Here is an 8,623-nt window from a genome sequence, read left to right as displayed (position 1 = left end):
CCACGATTCATGACACCGCCATATTGCTTTCCTACATTAGATTGCAGGATCAAGCTTTTAATATAGCTGTTCTTATATTAACTCTTGAAAAACCATTTCATGTCCTACATCCAGCACAGATACGGACCAGCTTTTGCATCCGCTCTGCTGATCAGTCTGCCCGTAGGCACCTATGATACTCAGTGGTCCTCCGTCCATCTCCAGCACTTAGCCTTACCAATGTTACACACCCTATTCAGAGATCTTAAGAACCAACAACAAATACCCTATATAATCATTCTATGACCCCTTTAATATAATTTATTAACATGTGTCTCAAGAGTCTTACATTGTGCTCCTGTATTTTTGTAGCTTATCTCTGCATTGCATGATCTGATCAGGGTGAATTCACAAGGAAAGCTACTCCTGTTCATCAGATAGGAAGCTGCCTTTAATGTTTTGTAAAAATTCCTTCTCGCAGGAGAATATCAGACCAGAAATTGTTCGGAACTCGATTCCCAGATTATTAAGCAGCAATAATTATTTCCACCTTTTGGACTGCTATGTAATACCTGTATCTTTAAGACCAAGACATTGGCCGAAGCTACTACATTTTCAATTGTTTTAAACCATAAGGATTAATTTGAGAAGTCCTTAATTACCCAACTTCATTAACCATTTGGATTCTTCTCTCATGAGCTTCTGATGTATGATGGCTGTACACAACCTTAGAGATACAGTGAAGAACTCCATTTACCACGAAATTCTTAATTTTCGGAAAATCAGTAGAATTTATATTCTACTCTTCATCCATGTTTGAGGTCAAAGTGGAGCCACTGTTTCTCCTTATAAGGACGGTTAAGGTTTTTCAGGCATGTGCACCTCATTTTAGAGTTTTTTGGGGGGCATGGCCCATTGGGTAGAACCCCCGAAGAAGATCCAGAAACTTTTGGAGGGACTATAGATCCTTTCTCAACTTGGACAGCCTTGGGATCAGGCGTGGGTTGTCTGGGAACTTCTTCTGGAACTGTTGCATCCATGAACCAATCTAGCGTACGTAGCAGATGCTCCTCTCCTTCTCTTCATCTTTCAGTGTAAAAGTGCACCTTTTAACACCTAGCTTTTACTTTCCAAGCTACACATTTCTTAACACAGAGTGGAATCTGTGGTTTTTACATGCTTGATGTTTCAATTTACCGTTTGTCCAGAGATAGAGTGGGTGTGCTTTTCTCTTTACTACAACATTAGAACTTTAGGACAGCCCAGTTAAATAGAGATCTCTAGAACATCACATTTTTTGATTGAAATGAGAAGAACACAAAATCTACAATCCATAAACGGGTTTTTGCATTTTTTTCTTTGGAATGTATATTAAGTAAAATTTTGTATAGCAACTATGTCTTTGCACTCTAGTACTGGTCTGTATCAGTGGGTCGGTCCTTTTTTGTCTAATATCCCATAGCAAAGAACAAAGCTTGTATAAGCTGCTGCATGTACCATTGGGCAGGGATAAATATTCCAGTGACTTTTGCTTCCTTTACCCCTGTGACCCTTTAATCTCTTCACATCACCCTGCAAGGGCAAAAGAGAAACAAGGCCTCAGGAAACAGAACTGTTTTATTAGTAGCATCTCTCTGGATGGTTTTCATTATCAGAACAGGGCTCTTTACTTCCTTTACTTATATATATATATATATATATATATATATATATATATATATATATTGCACCAAAGGGTGATAAATAATGGTCAGACATTTATTGAACACCAAGATGCAAAGCACCTTTCATATCCACATCCCAAAGGCTTTATGACTGCAAGGAATGGTCTGTTTTAAACAGCTTCTGATAATATTCCACCAGCTTAAATATAACATTTAGCAGGGACCACCAAGGACTTTACATATCACCAAAAAAACCCCAAATATTTACAAAGCAACTCACACTACTTTTCTTCCAAACACTGACAAGTCATTCCAATGCAGAGTTACAAGCAACAAGATTAATTTCATGAATAAACAAACTCCTATACTCTGTGTCAAAGCTCAGAACAGAGAAGCCAGTATTCAGACAGACAGTATAATATCTCAAAAAGCGTTATTTAAAACGACGGTTCTGCAGTTAGCAGCTAGGGCGCCTAAGATCTTAAAAAACAAACAGAATTTGTGACATTTAGTTGGATGTATTTTTGGGATCTATTTCAGCTGATAATGGAATTTAATCTCCCATTTTACTGTTTGTTTTTTTTTATATCCCCAATTCGAATGATAAAAAACCTTATATTTAAAATATATACTCTGTTAATATAATATCAGATCTCTTTTACAGTTCTTTCCAATGCTTCATACTGGATATGGCTTTTCCACAAAAAAAATTGGATTTTTTTTATTTATGAACCACTGCCAGATGTCAAACACAAATCTCCATCTCAGAGAAATATGATGAACAATAAAGTTATTGTATGTTATCTCACATGATGACTATGAGGATTAAGGCAGCAGCGCCTTTCTGCCTGCCATTTCTCTAATGTACCAGGTCAGAATTTTGATAACAATAGTGGAAACCATTGACTGCATCCAATAAAGACACATATATAAATAATCTTCACCCAACTGATCTTTATAAGATTGTGTGAATTTTGTACAAACTAAATCTGTTAATCATTGTAGGTTCAAATATTTTGCGTGTTTTGAGTTTTCCAGAATATTTTAGGATCTTTTCCAAGAAACAACAAAAGCGATGTGAGTTGCACTTTTATTTTGAAAAACTATTGTATTTAGCCAAATCAACAAATGGGATGCCCAAGTCTACTTCTGTTGATTATTTCTCTCACTGTAGACTTGTAAGGTTAATTCTTTCTTTCTGAATTTAAATCTGATTAACTATAAAACTTGAAATACAATTTAATGACTCAGAAAATTCATTCCAAGATATTTTTAATAAATGTTTTTTGTAAACCAACCAGGAGTGCTGCCATCTACTGAGCGGTTGGAGTTTTAGCAGTAGCGGGATTAGATCCATCCACATCTGGAAGGCACATGGTTTGTGAAGACAGATGAATTAGGGGTGAAGGGTCATCCTGCCTCTTTAATTCAGATTGAAGATGAAAAGTGAAGAACAACAGACATGAACAAACGTCTGAAGTGGCTCCAGGGGAGAAGGAGCATCTGATCTGCAGCTATCAGGGCAGGATGTGATCATGTTTGCAGAATAAAACGACAGAAAATCAGTTCAGGTAGCTCAGATGTGCTGCCCTTTTACACACACGATATGCACAAATGATTTATTATCCCTTTCTGTGAATTGTCATCTTTATCTTAAATGTACTTGACATGCTTCTGGAGTCCAGCCTTTGTTCCCCTCTGCTCTTTGCTCTGCTCAGACATGTTTCCCTCTCCCTCCCTAAAATTCCCTTCTTTCAGGGAGAGGTCACTAGGTCAGGGACTTCGACCTACCCTGGGGGCAACTGCAGGACCCCTACCCTCCCCTCACTCATATGCCTCCTTAAGATATGGGAAGTGGTGGCCCATTTCTTTATTTTGTATACACCTGAGTCCCTTGTTCCTTCTTGGATCGCCTGACAGGCTGCATAGAAGAGGTGCTGTATCCAGTTTCCTCGTCTATTTTGGGTTGTTAGGACAGATCAATAAGCCACATGGATTCATTGAGGAGGTGGGGGGTTAAAAACTGGGACAATGTTAGAAATGCTATTTTAAAAATGTGGATTTTGCTTCAAAATCAAATCCATGTAAATAAAGGGACTTCAAGAGTTACAAAACTCAAAACATAACCCATGTTACCAGCACCCAGTCAGTTTTCATTTTAATGAATTCAGTTTATGAGAAATGTACTGTAGTTATTTTTCTTGTCTATCGCCACAAACCGTGTACAAAAAGGACATTTTAAGACAAATTTGTCTGTTTTTATAATCTTTGTCCCTGTTAAAGTAAGGCATCTCCACAGAATGAAAGCATTATGCAGCCATCATCATGTTTAACTATGGAAATGGTCTCCTTAAACTGGTTTGCAGAGTTGTTCTTTTGTAACACAGAGTTTTTGCAGTTGGGCCCACATTGTTATCACTGTGACATGTGACCACAGCACCGCTTTCCATATATGCTGTATCCCTTTGATGATGTACCGCAAATATCCATGATATTAAGTGGATGATCAGGTGTTAGTAGGTCTGAAGTGGTGCCATACTCTTCCCATTTTCAGAGCAGAGCTCCACCCATCATTATAAAATAACTCTACTTTAAACTTCTCCACATGTATATCTGTCCTCTGGTTCCCTTGAGCTTCATGATATCGTTGATAGATAAATGGATAAAAATGTAAGTGCTAATGTTAAAGAAGATGCTCTGATCAGAAGAAAAAAAAATAGCCGACGCGAAAATTAGATTTGTGGAAAAAAGAACATTGTGCATCATGTTGAACACACTACCTATGCTTTGAAACATAGTGGTGGCAGCTTTATGCTGTTATGATAGTTTTCCAAATAATTTTGAGGGTCGCTGCCAGAGAGAAAAACATAGAACAATTGCCATAAAAAAAATAAATAAATAAAACTGTTAAAGGCTGCAAAATACCTGAGACTGGGTTAGAGGTTAATTTATTTTGGTATCTTAGAATGGCCTAATCAAAGTCCTGACCCAAATCTAATGAATGATCAAGCACAAGTTTAGAAAATTATGCAGCTGAAACAGCAAAAACAAGATAGAGCAAAGACATGTGGTATTTTAAAACATTTTTAAATTCTTTTATTTTTTTGCTGTGGAACCTGATACTTTCTGCTGCTTTTTTGGCCCCAAATAAAAGTGCTGCTGGCTTGTTTCTCTTTTCATTTCTGAAGCAACTTTTACTCTGTTGACACTCCTCTCTTTGCATTTTTAGCAAACAGCAGCATCAATGTGCTGGTATTACGGCTGGCTCTGGATCAGCACCGTGTCTCCATGTGCTGCCTACGGGGACCAAGAAGATCTTGTTTTCATTTTCAAAGGACTGAAGAGTTTCTCTGTCTGATCTCAGAGCCTGTCTTTAGAGCTCCGATTTCAAAGGGTGGCGGAGATAAGACTCATTGCTGAGAGTCACTTTAACTTTTATTAAGTGCTTTAATGTTTATTTACAGAACAGCATTTTTTTTCTAAAGCTTTGGAACAATTCAAGAAACTAATAAGTCAAAACCAGACGCTTTGAGAGCGAAGCTAATGTCCCAGTAAGCTTCTGACTTTAGGTGGTTTAGGAGGGCTTTATGACTTGGATATGAGATTCCGCCCCTCAGCTGGTGGCATTCCTTTCTTTCTAAAATGCAATTATCTTTTCCCATTTGACTGTTTTTGTTTTCCCTTATACGCTCATTTCCTGTTTTGAGCCACGCCAGACAATCAGTAAACCTCCACTTCTATTAGAAGTATGAGAATATATCTGCAGCCCCTGGGGGATACCTGTCCTCCTCTTTTGTGATTGTCATAGTGACACCAGAATTCCAGAGAGCCCAGGTCCCGACCTCCTCCTGTTGCACCATAAAGCCCTGACCCTTCACCTCTGCACCTGGGGATGAAGGTCGCAAAACTTACAGCCCTTGATTAGAAAGTGGAGGTATAGATGTGGAGAGGGTGCAAATGGCGGCAGAGGTGGTTTTTAGATGACTCCAGTATGACTCTTACCCAGAGAGGCATTATCACTCTTTGGAGCGATGGCTGAGGACATGAAAATGCAAAGAAGAAAACAACTTTAGGAGATCTGTTTTTTTCTTAATGAAGTCTGTCTTTAGTTGAAGTCTAGTTTCATGACCTTAACTAAATACTTCTAAATGGAAAATAGACTATTAAAAACACAATTATACATTTAAGGAACTTTTATTTCATTCATTAAAATAAGAATTTTTGGTTCTTCTTTAGCCTTAGGATCCCCATTTTTTTAAACAAACATGAAAAATCTGTCCAATTATAATAAACGTTTTTTTTTTTTTAAATAGCTGACAGTTGGTTCAATGAGCCTACAGTACCTGGATAGCTTGTTTCAACATAACATGGCTTTTGGAACCTTCCACAATGGCTCTTATTTAGCCAGAAAATGATAAAACAAATGTTTAGACATAAGTAAATGTTATAACTAAGGCAGTTTTTGAAAAACAAATTGCATTGCAGTAGATTGACACTTAAAGTGCCAGTGATACTTTTCAGATAATTTCTTCTCCTCATTAAGTACGTTTTTTTAAATGATATTCCACTAATATCATCATCCCAGCATTACATCATATTTTCTTCCAAAAAAATAAATAAATAAATAAATAAATAAATCTTAATATTTTGTCATGACCTTGGCACTGATGATTGGCTTATTTATTAACACCATTCACCTGTCTAACTCTGCCCGTTTAATCACTGCTCATCTGATCCACCTGCTCCTGCCATTATTTAAGGGCATTGCATCCAGTCATCAAGGCCAGATTATCTTGTCCTCTCTAGCAAGTGGTGAGAGAGTTTTTAGAGTTCTTTGGTTTTTCTGATATCCTGATCCTGACCTGTTCTGCCTCTCAACCACTGAGCCTGCCTGTTCCTGTCTGATCTCAGTGATGAGAGGGTTTTTTGCATTACCTTAGTGGTTCTGATTACCTGATCCTGTTCTGCCTCTCAACCACTGACCCTGCCTGTTCCCCTCTAAATGGTTTGCCTGAACTGTCTTCAGACTGCTGGACCTCTGAGCCTGTCTGTTCCTGTTCTGATCTGTTTGCCTGGCCTGACTTTGAACTCCTGCTTGTTCTCCAGGGCTGCACCATCTGGGACACTATAGGCGGCACCAACCGCCCACGAGCTGGTTCCTACCTTGTTCTCTGGGCACGGACTGAACTGTTACACCAGAGTTTCCCGCCTTAAGATGCCTAGCCCCTACTACAGTTCAGATTTTTTAATAAATGCCTTTGGAGTAATCCCACTGTCTGTCTTGCCTTGAATACTGGGTCCTCTCTGCTGAGTCTTTACATATTGTTTTTTTTTATACAGCAAGTTTCCTACACTATGCGCTCATCACAATTAAAATTATCTTGTTTTTCTATTTCCTTTTACATTTGTGGGTATAAATGATATTTATTTGTCTAGATTGAAGGAAAAAAATTATATCTGGAATTAAAGGTTGTAGATCTATTATATGTCAAGCTAAATAAAATAAACATTGTCCACCTAGTCGTCAAACAAGGTTTTTTAGTCCTTAAAGTATGTGAAGTGGACAAGTGTGTGTTGGGGATGCACAAGACAGGAGGGTCACCTAGGGGGCATTTAAGCAAGCTCCGACAGAAATAATAGCCAGGAGACAGAAATGTTTTTCCATTACCTACCGTCTTAGCGTCATCTTCATCCAAACCTGGAAAAGCTCTTAAATCAGCACCATCCTTCTTAAAACTCCAAAGTATCCCAGAGGAGGCTGCAGAGATAAAATCAGACGCTAATTCAAAAGTTTTGCAATAAGAAATTCATGAACCGTGAAGAACATCATCCGGGGATGCCTTGTTAACACAGCAGCAGATTCATATACAGCTGTGGTCCCTCATGTTTCTAAAACTGATTACATGTCTGTCTGTTATTATAGAAATAAAAACCTCAGCGCTCTCAGGCGTTGTGGAAGCAAACTTGCGGTAATGGAGCTTCCAGCTTCTTAAGCTGCTTTAGTCTGTAATTACATAGGTTGATGTTTTAACTCACATTTAGCCATGTAATGGTCCAGCCGGTGCCTTAGTGTAACTGAAGAATGTGAACCGTGTGCAGAGAGAAAGCCACCACTGATAAGAGCCTAACAGGATGATCTGAATTAGATGTCAGAGAGAAACCTGAACCAATAAAACACTTTAATCAAAATTATCTCTGAGATACTGTATCTACTTTCCTGAAGTAAGAGCAATAAAATTTCAATGGATAAGTTATGAAGATCAGGACATCTAGAGAGGTTGTGTGATCTATGGTTCAAAACAGATTGCAGGTCCCTAAAGAAGACCCTAAACCCCAGAATGCTCCTTGTAGGCCCACCGCTCCCTAAAGAATGGGTTAAATGCAATCGGCCATCAAAACTAACAGGTAAACCAAGGAGAGCGGCAATCAGAGAGGCAACAAAAATGAGAAATGGAACAGCAAAGCTCCACTGACCTGACAGTAGCCAGATGGATATGTGTAGAACTGAGTTGAGTTCTTCTTATCTTTATTATCTAGGATGGCTGCCGTTCAGTCTATCCCTGAAAAGGAGGGATGTTTACTGTAGTAGAATGCTTCCAGCTGATTCTGTGACGTGCCAGCTAGTACCCGCCTTCCATAATACGCTTTCAGCCATTCAGAGCGACGAATCGTGATGTTTCAGCAGAGTAAGCTGATAGATAATACTTTTTCCATTTCCAGTCAGAAGAAAAGCACAAACATGTTTCCCATTTACAAATGCACAAAGCGTTTCTCTTTGTTCCTTTTTTTCATGTTTCCTTTTTAAACATGTTTGTAATTCCCAGGCAAGGCCCTTCTCACTGGCGTCATTCCTTCATGTCCCGCCCTAAAAAACACTGCTGGCACTTCAGGTCATTCATTCCAGACTCTATATAATACTGCACTATAACCACAATAACTCCTGTAAAAAACACTGTGCAGCTATATTATAGTTCTTTTAT

The 8,623-nt window shown here is 38.5% G+C and overlaps 1 long non-coding RNA gene across 1 annotated transcript in view; it reads right to left on the bottom strand.

Annotated features, from left to right (window-relative positions):
• LOC107090650 overlaps positions 1 to 8,180 on the bottom strand; it is a 30,784-nt gene extending 22,604 nt beyond the window's left edge. Inside the window, exons 1-2 of the long non-coding RNA XR_001481492.1 lie at positions 8,118 to 8,180; positions 7,316 to 7,401 (exon numbers count right to left, since the gene is read on the bottom strand). This is a non-coding gene — a long non-coding RNA (uncharacterized LOC107090650). The remainder of the gene's footprint in view (positions 1 to 7,315; positions 7,402 to 8,117) is intronic.
• Positions 8,181 to 8,623: the final 443 nt, after the last annotated feature.

The sequence above is a fragment of the Cyprinodon variegatus genome, unplaced genomic scaffold (assembly GCF_000732505.1).
Source record: "Cyprinodon variegatus isolate N-32 unplaced genomic scaffold, C_variegatus-1.0 Scaffold306, whole genome shotgun sequence".
NCBI lineage: Eukaryota > Metazoa > Chordata > Actinopteri > Cyprinodontiformes > Cyprinodontidae > Cyprinodon > Cyprinodon variegatus.
Note: the sequence above shows the minus strand (reverse complement) of the source record. Positions and strands in the feature narration are given on the sequence as shown.